The sequence below is a fragment of the Cupressus sempervirens genome, chromosome 5 (assembly GCF_028749045.1).
Source record: "Cupressus sempervirens isolate cs-2001-9-10 chromosome 5, ASM2874904v1, whole genome shotgun sequence".
In the NCBI taxonomy this organism is placed as follows: domain Eukaryota; kingdom Viridiplantae; phylum Streptophyta; class Pinopsida; order Cupressales; family Cupressaceae; genus Cupressus; species Cupressus sempervirens.
Window position 1 is genome coordinate 201,590,847 of NC_143122.1, and position 22,358 is coordinate 201,613,204.

At 32.9% G+C, this 22,358-nt stretch overlaps 1 pseudogene; it reads right to left on the reverse strand.

The window, feature by feature from the left end:
- Positions 1 to 626: 626 nt before the first annotated feature.
- On the reverse strand, positions 627 to 14,657 carry LOC149555109 (COP9 signalosome complex subunit 5 pseudogene; annotated as a pseudogene).
- Positions 14,658 to 22,358: the final 7,701 nt, after the last annotated feature.

Below are 22,358 nucleotides of genomic sequence, written 5' to 3' on the forward strand. Positions count from 1 at the left end.
TTCATTCTTTTAGAGGTAACTATGTTTCACATCCCTAACTATTAAAATCGTCGACTTTAAATATCCCTAAATATCCCTAATTTTTTTTCCATTGTTTGTGTTGTTTAGTATTGAAATTATCATCTACTTAATCACGACTCCAAAAACCTTTTTTTTTCAACTAGATAGATATAGACATTCATCCTATTTTCCATTCAAAAATAGAGACTTGCAAACCATTTTTTTGCAAATGTGCTAGTTTCAAATCACTTTGGTTAAATGGCAATACCAAAGATGTAATGATACTTAAGTACAATCATATTAAACAAGAAGAATATAAATCAATTCATTCTAATTTCTAACTAATTTATATAGATGTCTTATTGATTTTCCTACAACATCCCATACACAACTATGTTGTCGATACTTCACCACTCTTGTGCTTTACAATAGAGAAAATTTAAATAATTTTTCTCTATGTAGCCAAGAAAAAGAAAAATTGGCAAGTCAACATGTAGCCAAGAAGAGATGTCAATTATAACATAACATAATGCAATTATACAGTTCATTTTATTCATGTATCAAGTTTCAATCATGGGTTTAGGGCTTAGTACTGCCTCAATAGAAACCAATCGATTCCTTGCAGACTAGTGAACTAAATTGAAGAAGGTGCCCTTGATAACCTGTGACATCAGACCATGCACCTGATCAATAGTAATCTTTGCACTATCTTGTGTAGTATTTTCAAGTTGTGATTCCTCCTCTTTCTTTTACTATGGAGGCATAAATGAACCCACATGTGAATGAGAAAGTTGACTCTCTTCCTACTCCAACATTTTTGCAAGATCTACAATTTATCTTGTAACATAATATTTTTTCCTCAAGAGTAGAGAATATGGGAGAGTGTTTACCCAATACTTGTAATCAATCCAAGAGGTAAGAATCAAGAGATGACTTGAAGTATGTAATGTCCAAAGCATAATACTACTTGCAGTGGGCACCAAATTCTTCAATTGTGTTTAAGGGGACTATTTGATATTCAGAGACTAATTCATCTAGAGGTTGTATCCTTGTGGTTATGTTCTAATTGTACCAATCTCCACTTTTCTTGTAGATATTTATTTTTTTGGGTTTATAACTACTCCCAAGTAAGGCTCTTGAAACTGTTGATTTAGCATTTGAGTTTTAGTTAACACATCAATACCAAACATCCAACAACCATATTCAAGATTTGAATGAAACCAACCAATAAAATTTTCCATTCATCTACTCTATTTTATATTGTGGACATACTCCAACATGTACTCATAAGCATCATCATGCACATTGAATTTGGTTTTAGTATCTTCTACACAAAGAGAAAATGCATCCATCACAATAATAGTGTCCTTGTACATTTTTCCCTACTTTTAATTCCATGACCTTAATGGTGTCTCTTGACCTATAATGCACCACCTGTAGAACCAGAATCAGTATGCAAAGAACATTAACAAATGAAGTAAACATTCACAAACCAAAAACTAAATTCACATATATGCTTAGACAAAGGAAGAAAACAAGAAGTGCAAACCTCACAAGAAAAATCACTCCATGCTTTCTTGATTCTGTAGATGTGTCCTTTTGCTGTGGATGTATGCTCAAGATGCTCAAAAGCTGCTTCAATGGAGATGGGTAATGGAAAATTGGTAGCTTTGTGAGCTCTCAATTTGGCATTATAAGGGTATGGTTGATGGCTTTGGTTCTCAAAATAACATGGTAACTTTAGCTCAAAGATTGTTGATGAAATGGCTTGGAATGGGATTCAATTTATAGGCTAAGGGGTAGAGGGATGGAGGGCTTAGATGCAAGGATGGATGAAGGCTTAAGGAGGGCTAATATGCACTCAAAGGGGAGCACATGGATTGTGCTTGTTTAGCACCAATGGGAAGGTGACACTTGTCACAAGGAGGATGAGTGTGAGAGGGTAGGGTTAAGGGTTGGTTAAGGGCATGATGAGTGGGGTTGAGTATGTAAGAGGGATGTAAGAGGAATGAGTGTGGAAGAGGGAAGAGTGTGGAAGATGGGTGTAAGAGTCATGAGTGGGCTTGTAAGAGTCTTTATGTTTTGTAAGAGCACTCATGACTTAGTGGTTGGGTTTTTTTTGAGGGGAGACTTTGGTTTGGATTAGGAAAGTCTTAAACTTGTTTAAGGAATGTGACAACATTAGGGGGTGGATTAGGCTTGGGTTTAGGATTAGATTAGGGATGTTAGAGATGTGCAAGTGGATGGCATTAATGAGGGTGGGTGAGTTAGTGGCTAAGCTTGGTTAGTATGGGTGGATGGGGTGGATTAGGCTAAATGGAGGATTAGAGATAGGTTAGGGGTTTTTGAATTTGAGGATTTCATTTATCAAATAGATTTATTTAATAAATGGGGATTTTTGGAATTAGATAGAAGAATAGGATTTAATTGATAAATAATAGATTATTTGATTTATCAATTAGGACTATAGATGATTAATTAAATTAATCAACTAGGGGATGACAAAGGATTAATTAAATAGAAATTTAATTAATAATGCCCTTTTTACATAACTAAATAGGATTACTAAAATAGTGTAATCAAATTTAGGTGTCTACACCACCATCTTCAATAAATCCAATGAAGATACCTTCACCGTCTTAAATTAGTGTGGGTCTCTACTCCATGGCTTGTCATGTTGCACTTTATTGATGAAACCATACCTTCACCGATGTAGAGTCAACGTAGACACCTTCACCAATATTAAACAAATTACTAGACTATACCACGTTAGAAACAAGAGAAAATGAAAGAGAATTGACTTTGAAGAACCATCAAGAAAAAAAAGAGGGCAAATGAAATGAATTTCTAGGGTAGGGAATGTAGCAAGAGCACTATCGATGAATCTCACAAGGTTCCACTTTCTTAAAAAGTGGAGTTCAGCAATAGACAATAAATTTAGATTTTATGTTTTATTAAAGTGATCCCTAACATCTTCTACCATAGCTATCTTGATTTTGTGGATCAAAATTATTTTCAAGGTGGTTGTACCTCCGAAAAATAACTTCTATTCTTATCAAATCCAAATAAACCAAATACAAAAAAAAGATAACGAAGACCATAAATTTCAAGAGGGTCACTTTTGAACAAGATGGAGTAATAAGAATTCTATTGGTAGGTGCAAATTTCTAAGATAAATATGTCTCATAAGTCAACCCAAAAGTGCACACACATATATCCAAATGGAGGATTCTTCCTTTCAATCAGAGCAAAGGTGATATTACATCTAAAGAAAACATTAAAACCTATCATACTCTCCTTAATGATATTTTCAAAAATGAGTATCTTGGTTTATCAGAAAAAAATACTAAAATATTTTAAAATTAATACTCAAATTTCATATTTCATATAAGTAGAAATACAAATATTCTCCAACTTATAGAGAATAAGTGTCAGCACTGACATAATAGAAATCTCATGAGATAATCTCACTCTACATTAAATTTTTAGTAATATGAGGAGCAATAAAAATGATGCCAAAAAATTCTTCTTAATTAGCACCCACACACTTCGATGTTCCTTAGAAAGACCTTTAAGGTGAGAAAATTTAAACATAATTGCACCCCTCTCAATGAAATGATCAAGTTTTTTTACTCCAAGCTGCTCCATGGACAAAAAGAGGCCACTTAGCATGAAAGAGCACGAAGGATTATGGCCAAAAAGGAGATCCTCCAAACATTTGATACTTGTTTTTTCCCCAAGGTAGTGATACCCTCATGAAATCAGTAAAGAAATGGTTTGATGTGCATCAAAGTGCATCTAGAAATTAATGAGGGAGTGTTATATAAATTGTACCATGCAAGACTACACTAGTCATTATCTATGCCTAGTTTGGCAATGATGGATGAAATTTGATCTTCAACATAACATAGAACCCTTAGGGAAGATAAACTAATTCTATTATTCAAATCCTTTTAAAATACTATATACTTCCAAGAAACTTGAACTTAAAACCAATTATCTATAAACTATCACTATTACTGAATCTAAGTAATTATGACTATGTACAATTCAACTTTAGAAACCTAGAAAGAAGTTTGACCTAAGAGGTTTGGCAAATTATCTGGGGTCTTTTTCCATCCCTTCCTATTACATTTATCCTTTGGGAACTCTTATAAGGAATAATTTAGAACAAAATAAGACCATTTTCTATTACAATCATATAAATAATGTTTATAGTCTACCTTGGGCATGAATTTTCCTAGAACCAAACCCTTCTTTGGCAAACATGACCAATGATCTACATAACTATAAGCTTTTTTCCCATCTCCTTCTAATATTTTTCACCTATGTTACTAGTTGGAGTTTGGGTTCAAAGAACTAGTTCATTGTTTTGACTTTCAACAATTAGAACTTGATATTGAATTATAATCATCAAACATTTACTTCTATTTTCTTTAGGTAGCATATGGAAATTTTTTGTTTTCTTTTTCTTCAAATTATATCTTGTAGATGTTACAAAAAATTTATCTTCTTTAACCAAGGGTTGATGCACTATATATTGCATCTTGAACAATTTTTTGTGCAAAATAGAACCAAGCATGGTGTTATAATTTTTCAAATCATCTTGTAGTTGAAGTTTGAGAAAGTTCAAATTAGAATCAACACTTGATTCTATTACCTTTTCACCTTACAAGAGTTGCCTTGATTATACCATCATACATCCCAATGTACAACTTTTTTGTGTGCTCTTGTCATAAAGACTTTCCTCAAATCTACCAGAAGAAGTTTTTCTCACTTCATAAGGGCCCATTTGTTTGCTGGCCTAGGAATTGAAAATTAGAATAGAAAAATAGAATAGGAATGGGAATTGGGAATGGGAATAGAAAATGGCAATTCCAATCCTGTTTGTTTCACTTGGAAATCAATTGGGAATATGTTAATTCATTGTTTGGTTGTACAAAAATGAAATAGGAATAAGGTTAAGTTTTGTATTTTTAAAAATATTTCCCTTAAATTTTTTTATTTGATTTATTATTTTTGGTTAATTTTTTCAATAATGGTAAAACAGTTAATTTATTTTCATTTTTATTGTATTCGTTGAATTTAATGAGAAATATAATTTATTTCATTTTTTTAAACAAATAGATATAGTAAAAAATGTTATAAAAAAAATTTTACAAATATTTTTTTAAACAAATTAAAAAAAAAAAAAATCAAATTGGGAATAGGAATGGCCTATTCCAATAACAACTATTTTTTGGAAGGACATGTGCTCATTTTAGGGGCAAAATTAGAATATGTTTACTTATTCCCTATTCTGATTTGGGGTACCAAACAAATAATACATTTCCTATCCCTATTCCAGCAAACAAATGGGGCCTAAAAGTGTGGTTCATTCTCAATCTTTCTAATCTATCAACCTTTTTTCTTGAGATAAAAAGTTATTCTCACTATTAGTTACTATTTTGGCATCCCCCTTTTCATCTATATCATACTTGCCAAGATTTATACCAATTACTATTATATTAGAGTTGTTATAACTTGATTCAATCACATCACCATTTTGTTTATCTTTTAATATTCAACTACTAAGGATGAAAATCAATGACATGAATTCCAACCACATATATCATAGTGCATAAAAAATTATTCCTCTAATAACTACTATGAAGATATGACTGTAATTTTTTCTCCATCTAGTGTTCTTTTAAGAATGAAACAAAATGGTTGGAATTGTTCAGGTCAATAGCTTTCCTCAATTTTTGTTTCTTACCATATACTGTTAAATTCTACCTTTAAATTTTTAAAATTTTCACCAAAATGTTCACATGAATATGGACTCCTCGGTATACTTATCTCAGTTTTATCAAAGTGACATTTCTCCCTTCAATATCAACAATTGGACTTGTTCTACCTGGACTAGAGATTTTATAATTAATATCTATGTAATGTGAATTTTTTTTCATAGTTTGATAGGAAACCATTGATGAATACTATGGTGGATTGTTTCTTACATTAGAGATATTCCACATTTTCTTTCCTACCTTCTCATCTACTAAAAAAATATTTTCAATTCTTCTTTCAAAATCCATTGACCTTCTATTTCTTTTTGCCCCTCTAAATTTACTTTCCCTCTCTCTAAATAACCTTGAATAATATTCTATTTCAAATCCATGAGAAAAAATAGTCACTACTTTTTCAACCCTTAAATTGTGATTTGCATCATCACATGCTTAAGAAACTACCTCTTCAATAGTATAGGTCCCCAACCAAAGTCTCTTTCCCTCCAGAGTTTTATATTTTAGCACCATAACCTCCCCAAGGATATCTTCTTACGCCAAGAAACTAAGAAGAGGACACACTTTGGCCAAGCTATCCTAACATTAAATCCTTTGTATCCAATCTCAACTTGTGCTTCTTCAAGATTCTAGCCAAGAAAAATCCATAAAAAATTACATGCTAACCATTTGCAAAAGATGCATAGAATTAAGGGAGCTCATAAGCCATCCACTATTTGAAAATACATCAATCATAGCTTGAATGATTCATATAATTTGGTCAAAAACATAGTTTGGGTTAGTGACATAGTCACTGATGGGCAACTCCAGCCGTGAGAAATGTGTCAGGGTGTGATAATAACATTTCACATAGAAAAGTATAAAATCTTTGAAATTGGCATGAATGTCTAAATCTTTAAATCATTACCAGTTCAAAAAAATTTAATTTATTAATACAAATTACATGTTGAATGGAACCACTGAAGCAATAGATTGGTATTTACATGTGGATCATGCAAATTGTACTTATCCACCTTGCACTCCACTTCTTTTGATAACACTTCATTCATATGCTCCTAAAAATGTGGCAACATATGTAAAGAATGAAAATTTTAAACTTTTGGTAGTAATACTCAAGAAAAACAATGGCCATTTTTTCTTGAATTGACTGTCATATAAGTTTTTTTTGTCTCCATATACTAATAAAAAAAGAGTTCATAATTCCTAAATTTTATTTTACAAATTAATATTTCAAAACACATATTAAAATTTATCACTACACTATAACCATGTTTTACTAAATTCTTGAAATAAGGAAAGATAGTGGCTATTTAGTAAGTTCATATGTTCAACTAAAACCAGAGTATCTACAAACAAAAAATTAGAAATAGAAAATTAAGAGATTCAAAGTATTCATACCTCATAATTGATTATAGGAAGTTCATCATATTATGAAGCACCATAAAGTATATAGAATTATGTCTCTGTTTGATAACTCTATACTATGTTATTAACAAAATACCACAATTTAAAATTGAAATGGGTAATATTGCAGTCAAAATTGATGACTATTTCTAGTAGCCATTACCTTTTTAAATGGCATTAACCAACATCAAGTGTTGTAGACCCCTCTTTCAATGGGTTTGGAATCCAAAATTCTCATCCAGTTTGGGATGGATGGTGCTTCTCTATTGACATCCCTAGGATGGAATGGACAAAGGTAGTTGTCATTTTATTGGGTACATGTCATACTACTTTAAATACCCCTCCTTCATACTGAAATGTTATAACCTACTCTATAAACTTTTATAGATCACTCTCTCCAAAGGTTTGGCATCCAAACTTCTCATCCATTTTGATGTAAGAAACCCTTCAATACCATCAAACTCATCAAGGATCCTAATGATCCACCCATTCTTCAAGAACACAACTAAACATAGGCATTAAGCTCAAGGTCTTCATCAAATTATGACGGAATCTTGATAGGTTCCTTAGTTTCATCAAGGAGGCATTCAATATTGATCCATGCAACAAGGTTCAATCACTTTACTTACTTATCATGTTCACATGTTTCATACTCAATGAATTCACTAATCCATATAGAAGCCTACTTTATTTTTCCAAATATTCCTTTTCCAAATCAACACAAGAGATCCCTTTGCATAATTTATTTATTTGTTCAATATTCTTCAACATGTTTGCTATCACAATGGATATTAAACTATACCATACTTGATCCTGTCAACAATATATTTGAAATAATTGAATTGAATGTTACATCATCATGTTAGCAATGTATTTCAACATTTAGAATATAGGTGTTATGTGGTACTTTAGGTTTTGATTACCATTCAAATTCTAGACATTCACACCATTACTTTGATTGTTCAATTAAGAGAGCCGACCAATTCGCCAATTTCCATTTACCAACTTTTTCGCATTGAACCCTTATAACAAATGGGAACAATAATTACAATATTAGTTTACTATCAAATAAATTTAGTGTTGGAATTTACAAGTGGCAAGAATACTTCTAAGTTTGGGGGGGGTTGAATTAGAAGTACCAAACAACATAATATTTGATCACCCAGAAACCCTCCAAAATGAGAAGGTAAAATTGGGGTGGGGATGACACCCACAACTTATCACTATAGCAATATGTAACTTATCAAAGTTACAAAGTTTGACCATCATCAATGGTCTACCTTGTGAGAGGCCTACCCTATTAAAGGCACCAACACCCTATTAAATGTGTACCTATGTAAAAGATTTACAAAACATTCACTTGGAATGTCACCCTGTTAAAGCACTTACAAAATGGCTATTAAACCAACCTATCTTCATAGGATTTTCATTCTCCTAATACAATGGCTAGAAAGTATAGTAGAATGTGTTGACCTGATAACTTACAATCTTCAATTGCTGATTTTAGATCGATGTTCAATCCATTCTAACCTGATCCTCGTTGATCTGATCTGATTCTGTTCAAAGTGCTGATACTCTATTTTGTTAACTAATTATGCAATGTTGTCCTTCTTCTAGGTCTTTTCACCCCTTTTCACTTCCTTCAAAATTCGCTAGTATTCTCTCCTTGCATGCATTCTCTTTTTTCATACTCTCTCATACATTCCCATACATACTAAATTATGGGGTTTCAACCTCCGTAGAAAGGTTTCATGACTTAGGGTTAGGTATGAATCTACAATTGAGATTCATCCATCTTTCTCGCTCAAATATTTCCATTTTTTTGATTGGTTGCATGTTAATTTCATAGGGAATCAAATAGATTCAATATTATCTTTTAATCCTTTGAGATTCATCATATGTGAGCTCAAAAACAATTTACATCTTAGTTTGTGAGGGCACAAACTCTTATACTAATTCTGCGTTACTCAGCACTTAGTGATTACTGATGCTCGATACATATAGAAATTTTATCTTTCTCAACACCTATAGTTTACTCAACACATATATTGGCTTGGCTCAGCATCTATTATCAGTTAGTAGTTGAAACTTGCTTGACACTATCTATCTGCTCAACATTTGAATGACTCGATACTTGTTGAACTTTTGGCTTGGCATATACTGTAACTCAACATCTATATTATACTCAGCATCAACTAAGAAATTTTTTTAAGTGTGTTGACACTCAATTGTCAAAACCAATCTAAGACCAACAATATCCCCCTTTGACATGAGTGTCAAAAACACTTAACTATGCATGATGAATCTAATCTTTTTGAGTATAATATACATCTATTTGTCATATATACAAAACTTCAAAAAATTATTCAAAATTTTGTGAAGATACCTCAAAATTTGTAACTCCCCTTGAGTTGATGTGCCTTTGTTGTATCCATAACTTCTCATGCTGATTCTGATACTCTTTATCTCTGCCTTGCCATTCTTTCTCTATTTATTATGACTCCCCCTTTCACACATCTTCCCTTGCAGTTATTGTTTCCTTTTGGCTTTTCTATTTCTCTCCCTCAAAATTTATCTCCAAATTTATCTCCCCCAATTCAACGATATTATCTCCCCCTTTTTTGATACTTATGTCAAAGGGGTCTATACATTAACTGAATATTTACCCAAAAAGGTTTTATTTACCTCCATTATTATCCTCAGAGTAGCATACCAGTTTTCTAGTGCAATTTCTAGTGATTTAAGTTGGATGGTTGACTCTACTACAAGGTGAACTAGGCTTTCTAATGCAGAAAGATTAAGGTCTTTCTTTAACAAATTTTCAACATAGGCCAGTTCTTTCTGCAAAATTTCCATGTGTGGGGTTATGGGATTGAATTTGTATTAACTTGGCCTTTGCATTTGCCTTGTCTACTATTAACACAACTAGTTCCTTTTGTGTGTGAAGCATAGTTTGAAAATGCTTCTCACTCTGAGTTGGATCCTTAGGTATTTGAATGCTTGATATCTTTAGATTCCTCTCCAAGCCCATTATCTGATGGCTAGTTTCTTGTGTGAAAATTGATGGGTCACACAATTTTGAGTACAATGAGAATATATTCTCAAGTATTGCCTTTACCTTTTTAATCTTCTTGGCTAGCTCCACCTGTGAAAGTGTTATTGCACTTGATATTCTTTTATTCACCTTTGTTTGAAACTTATTTTTAGACCATTCTAATAGTTTTGCATTAGTATCAAGGTCCTCATTCTGCACTTGGTCCACTATACTAGATAGTTGTTCCATAATAGGCTTGGTTTCATCAGGTACCTAAAAGCTAAATACATCTAGAAAGATGTCTTTAATCTCAATTAATGCTTGCCTTTACTTATAATCATTTATGAGTATCTCTCATTTCTTTTTCTTTTCTAGTGCCTCTTGCACTTCATTTATTTGATCAATATTCATAGTTTTATAGTCATACTTGGGAATGACTATGTCCTTATCTAGTGTAGGGTCTCCGTAGTGAAGTACCCTTGCAATATTTGTAGACCTCGAGCTTGGTGCTGAAATTTGAAGTGGTATTGCTTCAATGCTTGGCCTATGAGATGTTCCAGTTGGAGTCCCTGTTGTAGGAAAATTTATCAATGTTTGTATTGCCTCTTGTTCCTTCTCCTTAGGACTTTCCTTGTCCTCTTTTGATCTTTCCTTATCAATTATTGTGATCTTTGGGATTGCATCTTGTTCTTTTGTTGTAGAGATAAAGGTATCCATCTATCCTGTTTGATCCTTTACTAGCTCCTCGATAGTCGTAGTGACTGGTACTATGGAGTCAACCTTTGCAAATGTGTCTACTACTATTTTCACTATTGTTTGTCCACTTGTAGCTATTAGGATATGAAAAGGTGATTCTTGTGGATTCACCTTATCCCTTGTGAAGTTAGCTACAACTTTTTGTAGTTCTTCCACACTCACCAAGACTAGATTTGTACACAATTGAGCTTGTAGTGTAGTTTGGTGAAGAATCTTTTTAAGATCCTCTATAGTTAGTGGATTTATGTTCTGACCAAAGAGGTCAAGAACATCTTGTACAATTACTGTATTTGTAGGTGTGGGAGTTAAATGCAGAGGACTTGGTGGTGGCAATTGTGTGTCTTGCACACTCTATTCTATTTGTTATTGTTCAACAGTTGCCATATCATATTTTTTTATCTCCTTCTCAACATTGTCATCTTCCTTTTCTTTTTCACCTTCTTCCTCCTTATCATTTTCCTCTTCTTCTTCATTGTTTCTTCCCTCAAAGGGATCTACCTCTCCTTCTTTGACAGTTGTTAGGCCATAAATTAATTTCCACATTTGAGTGGACTTCTTCACAACATCCTCAATTTTATTTTGTAGAATACTGAATGCTCTATATTTTGGTGCAAATTTGCTCCCATGTTTCTTATTTTCTTTGTTAATTTTCCCTTTCGTGAGTTCAGGCATTACTCAAGCTAATGTTGACTCTCTTATTTCTTTTTCCATATTGAGGCAATAATATCATTTATTTTCTACAATGGAATATAACTCCTTAGGCATTGAATTGTCAAGTTCAAGTGGAGTGTTCTTGAACTTTTCCATCATGGTGTAGACTGACTCTTCAACCATGTTCTATTCCTCTCTATTCAACTTATTAAAATCAATACTTTTTAAACCTAACAAGTCTGCATTATCCCTAATGTTATCACATATGTTTTCTAAATCAAACTTAGTGGTGTGACTTACCACTCTAAATTGGTTATTATCATCAGATTTTGTTCTTTCTTCATTTGATTTAGGAGGTGCAACATATTTTTTTCTCAGCTTCTTCTTGGTTGGACCTTCCTATTCAGTGGCCTTCTTCTTTTCTTGTACTAGCCCATGTGGTAGGCTTTGTTGGGCTAGCCTTAGCAACTTTCTTGGGCTTGGTAATTGGTTTGGTGGAGGATTTTCTTTTCTTTGCTTCTGGCTTGGTATGTGCTTCCTTGGTTTCCTCTTCCTCCTTAACACCTTCTACCTCTTCTACATCTTCTCCCATGCCTTGGGTCAATGCAAGTGGTCCTTGATCCTACTTTTCTTCAACCTCATCTTCCTCTTCATCATCCTCCTCACCTTCTGATGTGCCTTCACCAAATCTAGCCTTAATCTTTTTCACTAATCCATCCTTTTTCTTTAGGGTTGAAGTAGTTTTCAACTCCATTTCAACTTTGGACTTCACAACATCAAAAGTGTCAAAAGGTTTTGCACTTTTATCAATATCTTTTGCTAGCAATGCTGTGATTGTTGTTGATGCTTCATCAATACTGATTTCATATCCAAGTGGCTTTAGCCATCTCACCCTTGGTACTACTTCTTGGATGTATGTGAAATCAATGTCTACTAAGAAACATATGTCATTGATGTGCTACTTAACAAGAGAGATAGGTATCCCGAGTCTTTGTTTCATTGACTTCTTAAAGTCTTCAAAGTAGCTGGTCATTATAGTTTCAAAAATTTCCCCCATGTATTCTATGTATTCATTCACCTAGACTGCTATTGACCTATTTTTTTTCTAGCTTACCTTTCCAAAAGAGGGGAATTCATTCTGAACATAGAAAAATAAACATATCAAAATTGCTCCAAATTTGCATTGGGCACCCTTGGACCTTTTTATGGCTCCTAATTTCTTCATAATATATTGTAATTATAGTTCAACTAGATCATATGTATGATCCTTCTTGACAATTTTGTATCCCACATCAACTGCAATACAAGATACACTATTGAGTCGGCTTGACTGGTAAAATTTATGAGATATGACCCTAACAACAAATTCTACAAGAGGATCTTTGATGGTGTCAATTGTCATTCCTCTGTTGTTCCATTTTTCCCCAATGTTCTTCTCTATGGCTTCTTTAGAATCACTCCTTAGGGTTTTTGGTCGTTCAAGGGTTGGGTACTCAGTTAATCTATGTATAATTATTTTAGATAGTTTAATGGGTCCATCTTCCAACCATAGGCATCCATCATGGATTATACTTAACACAATTCTTATCCATTCAGTTTTGAATACAGTAGGAAAATCTAGGGCACGGGTTAAGCCCTACCTCTCAATAATTTGAAACTCTTCCTTCAAAACCCCATTCTTGCAAAGTTTATCATATGCTTTCCAAATTTCCATGTCACCAATTACACCTATTTTATAGTTATAACACCTTCTAACATCTTGCACCATCACAACTTTAGGTGGAATAATGGATAAAGCTCCAACAAGGTCATTTTTGTATGCAACTTTGGGAATTGGTCTAAAATTTGGTTGTTTAACTTCATTACTAACCAATTCAATCTAAAATGACTCCTTGTCTTGGGGTTTCCTAGAGCTAGATGCCATTTTTGAAAATGAGTGTTTGAAGACATACAAATTTCTTAACTGTGTAGCTCAACACTAGTGTGAATACCTCACATTGATGAAATGATGTTGAATCTTGGTTGGAATCTTTGCAAAAGCTTCAATCTCTACTTGGAATTTGTTTATGTATTCTCCTTTCTCTTGCTCTATGTTTGTGATGATGAAAATTGACTAAAAACTTGACCTTATACCCTTCATTTCATAGCATTTAATGCTTAGTGCATATACAACTATCCACTCAGCTCCTTATGCAATTCTATTTCACTTGGCTTCCATTGATTTTACAACACTCAAGATACACTGAAGTTTCCCTTACTTGTCTTCAATAAGAATTTCCCCTCACTCGACATCCACTACTAACTTGACTTCTACTGACTTTGGTAGACAACTGGGCATATATTAGGATTTTACTTGACATCTGAAGGCAACTCAACAACAATGTGAAAATTTTGAAGATTTAAATTTGCATTTGATCTATCCTTTTTAGTATTGGTTTAATCTTGGAACTAATGTATGATAAAACATTTAAATATTAGTCCCACATACCTTCTTTTTCCTATTTGGATGAAGTGTCACCACTTGACCCTTTAGGTTAAGTGATCCCTCCATTGGATGTGTTGCTTCCATGTTCTATTCATTTCTCCTCTAATGTGTTCAACATCAACTTTCCCTTTTCCTTTGTTGAACTCAGAGTTGGGTGCCTTTGACCTAGTTGGGCAATACTTGTTGATGTGTCCTATCTTTAGGCAGTTAAAACAAGTGGTTTGACTCAATCACCTATTGTAGTTGCCACTAAAGTGTGTTCTTATGCAATTCTCTAGAATGTGTCCATATTCTTGATAGTAGTGATAGCTCTGCCTAGTATTGTAGTCCCAATTATAGTGATGTCCATGACTATTTGTATTTTTTGGTTGGTTTGGTGTCCACATAGGGTAAGATCTACATTCAAAGGCTCTATGTCCATACTTCTTGCAACTGTAGTAGTGACTTTGAAATCTTGGTGTCCTGATGGTTCTAGTCCTGTAGTCATGTACCTGATGACCTTTCTTATTGCACTTGCGACAATGACCCATGTTGTTACGTTTGTCATGTTGGTTGGCATTCTTGCTCCTATAAACATTAGAGGTATGTCCATTTTTACCACAAAAATGACAAGTAGGTTTTTTTTTCTTACCTTTGTTATTTCTTTCTTCGACAGTCTTTGATGACTCTCATTTTTCAGCACTTGTGTATCCTAGTCTTGAAGTGTCATTACCGCATCTTGGTGATTTTAGTAGCTATTCAAAGTACTTGATAGATTCATTAGGTTTTTTGAAGCTCTCTATAATTTCCTTCTCTCTTCTCAAGTCATTTTACAGTTGTTTATTTTGCATCTTCAGTGTGGAGATCTCAATGTGCTTGACATTCAACTCATGATGGGTATTCATCATTTGGCTTAGGGTTTCTAACTGCATGTTGGAAACTCTTGCAAGCTCAATTGAATTTTTCTCTAGTCTATTGGCAAGGTTTATCTTATCATCTTCTATCATAGCTTTATCTTTAATAGCTCTCTTCTTCTATTTAGTCACTTCACAAAGCATCATGGCTTGTGATTCTTGTTCAATCTTGAGAGTTCTGATCTCTTTTGCTTGAGCTCTATTCTTCTCCATTAGGTCTACAAATACTACATCAAACTCCTTAGAGTCTCCATTGGTAAATACTTTTGTGGTGTCAATCTCATTGTACTGTGTATCATTTTCAGCTATGGCAATTTCTTTTCTTCTCTTTAGGGATTTCCTCAATTCTTCCCTAACTTCTTCCAAAGAATGTAGAATGAGATTTATCTTAATCTCCTGGTTCTCTATAATCTTCCCAACCTTGTAGACCTCCACTTCTAGATCTTTTCTTCAAGCTGTAAGGCTTCTCCTTGTAAGAACTTAGCTCTAATACCAATTGTTGTAATTTACAAGTGGGAAGAATACTTCTGAGAGGGGGGGTGAATTAGTAGCACCAAACTTTAAGCTATAAAATTTTTAACTAAAATCAATACATGCATGAAAAATTTATAATTAAAATGAAAGTAAAGGCATGCATGAAAATAGACAACACAATATTTGATCACCCAAAAACCCTCCAAAATGAGAAGGTAAAACTAGGGTGGGGATGACACCCACAATTTATCACTACAACAATATATAACTTATCAAGGTTACAAAGTTTGAACATCATCAATGGTTTGCCCTATGAGAGGCTTTCCCTGTTAAAGGCTCCAACACCCTATTAAAAGTGTACCTATCTAAAGGATTTACAAAATGTTCACTTGGAATGTCACCTTGTTAAAGGATTTACAAAATGGTTGTTACACCAACCTATCTTCATAGGATTTTCATTCTCCTAATACAATGGCTAGAAAGTATAGTATAATGTGTTGACTTGATAACTTACAATCTTCAATTGCTAATTTCATATCAATGTCTAGTTCATTGTAATTTGATCCTCATTAATCTGATATGATTCTATTTGAAGTGCTAATACTCTATTCTATTAACTGATTCTATAATGTTGTCCTTCTTCTAAGTCTTTTGAACCCTTTTCACTTCCTTCAAACCTCGCTAGTATTCTCTCCTTGCATGCATTCTCTTTTTGCATACTCTCTCATACATTCCCATACATACTAAATTATGGGGTTTCGACCCCCCTTAGAAAGGTTTCATGACTTAGGGTTAGGTATGAATCTACAATCGAGATTCATCCATCTTTTCCACTCAAATATTTCCATTTTTCTGATTGGTTGCATGTTGATTTCATAGGGAATCAAATAGATTTGATCTTATCTTCTAATCCTTCGAGATTCATCATATGTTGGCTCAAAAATGGTTTACATCTTAGTTTGTGAGGGCACAAACTCTTATGTTGATTCTATGTTACTCGACACTTACTAATTATTGATGCTTGACACATATAGAAATTATGTCTTGCTTGACACCTATATTTTACTTGGCACATATACTGGCTCGACATCTATTAGTCACTCGATAGTTGAAACTTGCTTGACATTGTCTATTTACTCAGCATCTGAATGACTCGGCACTTGTTGAATTTTTGGCTCAGCACATACTGTAACTCGACATCTATACTATACTCAACATCAACTAAGAAAATTTCTTAAGTGTGTTGAAACTCAATTGTCAAAACCAATCTGAGACCAACATTTAGTACTATCACTATTTTGGTCCATGAAAATTATTACTAATAGGAACATTGATCTTGATCCAACACCCTCCATTTACAAGATATTAATCCAAAATTAATCACTTGATTAAAAACTAATAAATAAGCATGGTCTAACATATATCATGACTATGATTCTCATGACAATCAGTTATAAGCTAGTCATTAATTGCAATCAAAACAAAATACTTTAGCATGACCTTATCCAATACTCATTGTAGGAATCACATATGTTATTCTAATTTTTCTTGGCCATTACCTAATATTTATATGCCATTGGGATTCAGGAACCTTCCATACAAGGTTAGTACACAACTAATTCTGTGTTCTTTAACAAACTAAGAAGTTTGATGTCAGCATTAAGATTTTTGATAAACCAGTACATAGTCTCCAATAAATTTCCCACCAGACACGATTTAGAAAATTACTTTGGTCAGAGTGTGGAGAACTAGGTTTCTTCAAACATATAAAAAATGGAGAAAGATCCAATGGTACAATTAGGAGTTATGGATCTCATACAAAGACAATTGTTTTATTATTTTGAATCAACAAAATGAACATATAATCTTATATAGGCAATTAAACTTATCTCATGTGCCATATCCAATCAATATAAAATCAAAAAAAATTGAAAGACCAATGAATTAACTCTAGGAGTCCATAGTTTTATAAAAAAATGAGTGGTAAAAATGACTTTATAAACAAACTCTTGGGATAGACTCATTAATGGAGGATTTTAGAGAGTTTTTAGAGTTTTGAGTAGACCTTCCTTGATGCATCCTTGATGCATCATGGAAAACCTTCATATTTGATTTAAAATGAAGTAAGTTCCTCCCTCTTCATTTCCAAATTGGTCTTAGTAGATATTCAATCCATTACCATATGGAATAATACATGGAATCAACATGTAAACATGATTATGGCAAGCAAAATTAGTAAACCATTAAACAAACTTCAACTTTATTCATTGAACTATCAAAACTAATACTTTACATTTGTTCACCATGTAATTTCCTTCCTTCCCACATGTTCTATGGTAATTTAATAGATTTTTACAAAATAAAACTTGAGCATCTTCAAAATGGTCATTAGATCTGTAAGAGCAGTTAGGAGTATTTGATTTGGATCCTTAAATCTCACCCCCTAACTTGATTCCCTCTTTCAATTCCTCACTATTATAAGTATTTATAAAATTCATGAGGAAATTTTAAAATTTATAACTATGCAACCAACTTAAAATAATAATGAACAACTTCTTTTGATACTCTTAAAATATGTTTGTGCTTGACAACAATTTATCACATTGGCAACATTTAGGTTTGTTCTCCAATGACCTTAAACCTTTACAAGGACATAATAAATACATCAAATTTAAATTTTAATGACCTTTCAAAACTTATTTATTCTTTCATGGGCTTGTCCACATAACTTGATTTTATCAAGCTTATCAATACTTTATTAGGAAACCTTTGATAACTAAGCGCTTGATATCATGAGTCATGAGTCATTTACTTTGTATCTAAGTTTTTAATGTTATGATTCATATTGGTTTATTTTTTCTTAATATGAACACTATATAGTATGATATTATTTGCAAAATTATTTAATATTCTCCAACAAGTCAACAAGGGCCAAATGTGATGACATATTCTACGTGTCTCATCATGGACTCATGTTTGTCACCCTTTTTTATGATCATTGTTTGTCAATTCTCAATAGATTTTTGCTTTAGTTTCTTTGTCTACCATTATATTGGTTGACTTAATTAAAGTGTTTCAAATATTACAAAACCCTCAAAGCATGTAATGTCAAATAGGGAGCATGCAAATTGTTCTCTATAGTTGGAGAAAGAAAGAAAATACCAAACCCCCCCCCCCCCCCCCCCAACCCCCAACATAGAAAAATACAAGACTAAAATTGTGAACAAGGCCCAAAGGTTTGACAATAAACTTCTAAATGGGTTGCACAAATTTTATGTTTGTTACATTTGAGCTTTTAGGTTTTGATTATAGGAAATAATTGATAATGGTTTGATTTCTTTATTTTCTCATTGAACAACCTTAATGCAGTGGGAATGTGAGAAAGTGCTATATGTTGGTATGGATGTCTATTGATTTGGTTAATAATTCATTCTAAATTTTGTTAAGGACTATCAGTTCTAGAAGCTTACAACTATTGCATAAAAACAACTTAGAAACATATGCATGGTGTCCAAAAATTGTGCTCTTATATTTGCTCAACTAAAGCACCTCTAACCCTACAACTCTTTTCATTGAATGTAATGACTTTGACAATATTTTACAACCCATCATCTCTATCTTAGTGGAGATTTTAGAATGAACACATCTTTTATTTTGCCCTCACAATCAACAACCCTCATTAACATTGGCCTTTTAGGGGACACTATGATAGTTATTAATAGATATTTTTGTAACCTTTCCATCCAAAAATAATAGAAACTCCCAATTCAACCCAAGAATATATAATTGGTTTCAATATGGTCCTCTACAAAATTCTTCTCTCTTCCCAATAAGGAAATATGCAAACTTTCATAGCTAGGACATGTGAAACTAGAAGGTGCACAATTAATTATTGCCATAGTTTCCTTCCAATATGGTGATCTCCCCAAGTTGAAAGGAAGATCATTAACATAGATAAACATGAAATTTCCCCCCTATTTAATGTATCTTTCTTCCATTTTAAATGTCTTGTCAAATGAGCCTGTAAAATTGTGGGACCATCTACTTGCATAGAGGGTATTGAAGTCATTGGATTTGTTTGCATGAATTTAATTAAATTTTTTACACAAAATAATGCTAGTGTAGAGGAATACATGAACAAGGAAACAATATTTATGGGAAAGGATTTGAATATGATATGCACTTATTCCTTGTTTTGGCATGTGAAGATACACTTGGAGAGGTTATGGAACTCTTATGTTTATTGATGTTGAAACCTTCTTGCTAGTTAGTACAGTCTTATTTTTATAAGAGCTTCATTGATTTTGATGTAGGGGAAGAGTTATGATATTATAGACATGGAAAATGGAATGCTGGTATCTTCCAAGGTAGCAAAGAGCTTACTTAAGTTGTTTTCCAAAGAAGGAAAATATGGAGCTACAAAAACAAAGTATCTCTTGTTGTTAAGGTAAGAACATTGAGTTATTTTTACTCTGCAAATCTATCATTGTGCATAAAAATAATGTATGAAGCCTTAACATATACTCCTTATTCAATAAATTGTTTCAATAGAGAGGTCAATAAAATTTGTGGAATTATGTTATCAGATAGAAATTTAAGTAAAAAAAAGGATTAAATATAACCTAAAACAAAAAATTAGATTTATAAGTTTCAAATCAGAATATAATTGGACATCATCTCCATTCTTATTAGATAAAAAAATAATTAATATCAAGCATGCGTTTATGGTTATTGAATCTAGAATAGAGAATGTTATCTTCCATAATCTTCACTATTGGACCTAAGTGGAAATTTCTAAGAGTGAGTTTGGAGAGTTGGTTCAATTATTCCAATTCTACCAAGTGGTTTGATAGGTGATATTATAGTGGTCAAAGCATACCAAAATCAAAATCAAATAATGCATAACAAAAGAGATAGGATCAAGTCCTTAGGTCAAAGCTCCAAATTTTAGTGGATCAACTCCTTTTAGGTAAAACTTCCAACAAATTCTCAAGCAATTAAATGATAAAGAGAATATTGTACATGATAGGAATCAATGAAATAATAGGTGGCAATTGTTGAAGTTGATGAAAAATCAACCCCACAGCTCACAAGAATCACTTGCATGCAAAAACCTATCACAAAAAGAGAGAAGCAAAAGCTATAGAGGCTAGAATTCCAAAATCCATAGATGAGACATTCTTGATGAGCAAAAAGAGAGATTTCTATAATCAAAATTGAATTAATAGAGATCGTCCTTATAAAGGAGATCAAAACCCTAAAAAGGTCTAGCCTAGGTTGCATCATAATAATTAATAAAATAATTAATTATTATATGCCTAAAGTTTAGCTTAAACAAACTAGAGTTAATTAGGAAATATCTAATTACTCTAACACACCCCTTTAAGATAAACTTAGGAAGTACCTAAAAATCTAGAAAATACTACTGAAAGTAAATTTGGGTCTTAGAAAACAAGGCCTGATGAGGTACCCAAGCACAACCAAATCTCTAAAAAGAGGAGAAATAAATAAAACCACATGGGAAAAACCCTACTCCAAAAAGAGATGGAAATAATGTTGAAAATAAACTAGTGAAGGACTAGAGAAGCCACCAAACTAGGGAATGTCCTAGAAGATAGGAACAAAAGATGATCATGAAGAACACCATTGAAGCATGTAGAAGTTGCAAATCTTTGTCAAAATTAACTATTGGTATGAAGAACCTCCACTAAAATAGAACCTAACTAGGTAGAGAAGACTATAATCTACATCAAATCAAGAGGCACATAAAGGAAAACAACTAAACTAGAAGATGTAGATGCCATGAAACACCAAATCCTGAAGAGACAATCAATCAAATATGGAAGGCTAAAACCAAAGTAGGAACAAAAAAGAAGTGTGTCTATATGGTAAATGATCTATCTCACTGAAATGCATAGGTAACCAGCCATTGCATCTGCCTAGTACATAGGAAAAAATATTGAATACATAGCTCACTCCATTGAACCAAGGAAGCATGAGAAATAACAAAAGAACCCCCCTAATGCAAAACAAGGGTGAGGTGACAGGTAACTAGAAAAGTGACCCAAAAGAACTGCATGTCAAGGAACCATAATCAAGATGTACAAAAGAATACATATGTGTGTATTGAGGTGATCAATCTTAGACATGTCATGTGGCTAATGTCACATAAGAAAAAATCTCTAGACAAAGGAAGATGGAAAAGAAAGGAAAAACATCAACCCCCAATGGCACTTTAACCAGAGTAGTGCATGTACAATAAGGCACAAGATATTATGAATCCCAAGAATATAATAATCTGCATGAGTGTCCTCAAACAAAACTGCTCAAAGCAGAGGGAAAAATAAGGCAAAACAATTGAGATGAAAATATAGATGAAATATTTCACTTTACCTCAGTGAGTTTGCAAGAATGCAAACAATTGATGTCTAAATAGACCAAAAGAGACACAATCCTGATACAATATATAATACAAACCATGAAGAATCATCTAAAGCAATGAAATTGATCCCCAAACCTATAACAATCAAGATATCTAGAAGAATGCAAAAATACAAAAGACCAAATAGAATGTGCCTTGAGAAAAATCTAGAAAATAACCAGCATTACTAGAAAGAGCTCAGAAATACTTTTCCAATGATATAAAGAATTCTCAAATTGAAGATTGAATGATTAAGATATGTCTCTAGTAGTGCAAAATGGAACCCATGACTTTGATAGTAGAAAAAGCCATCAAAAAAGCAACAAAACTAAAAAATACCTATACCACAGTAATGGGCTTGGAACCAACTTTCTAGCGATATCTTGTTTGTAGAAAATGGAATTTGTATGCATAAGATATGAGAAAAAAAGAAAGGGTAGGTCCAAATAGATCTTGAAGG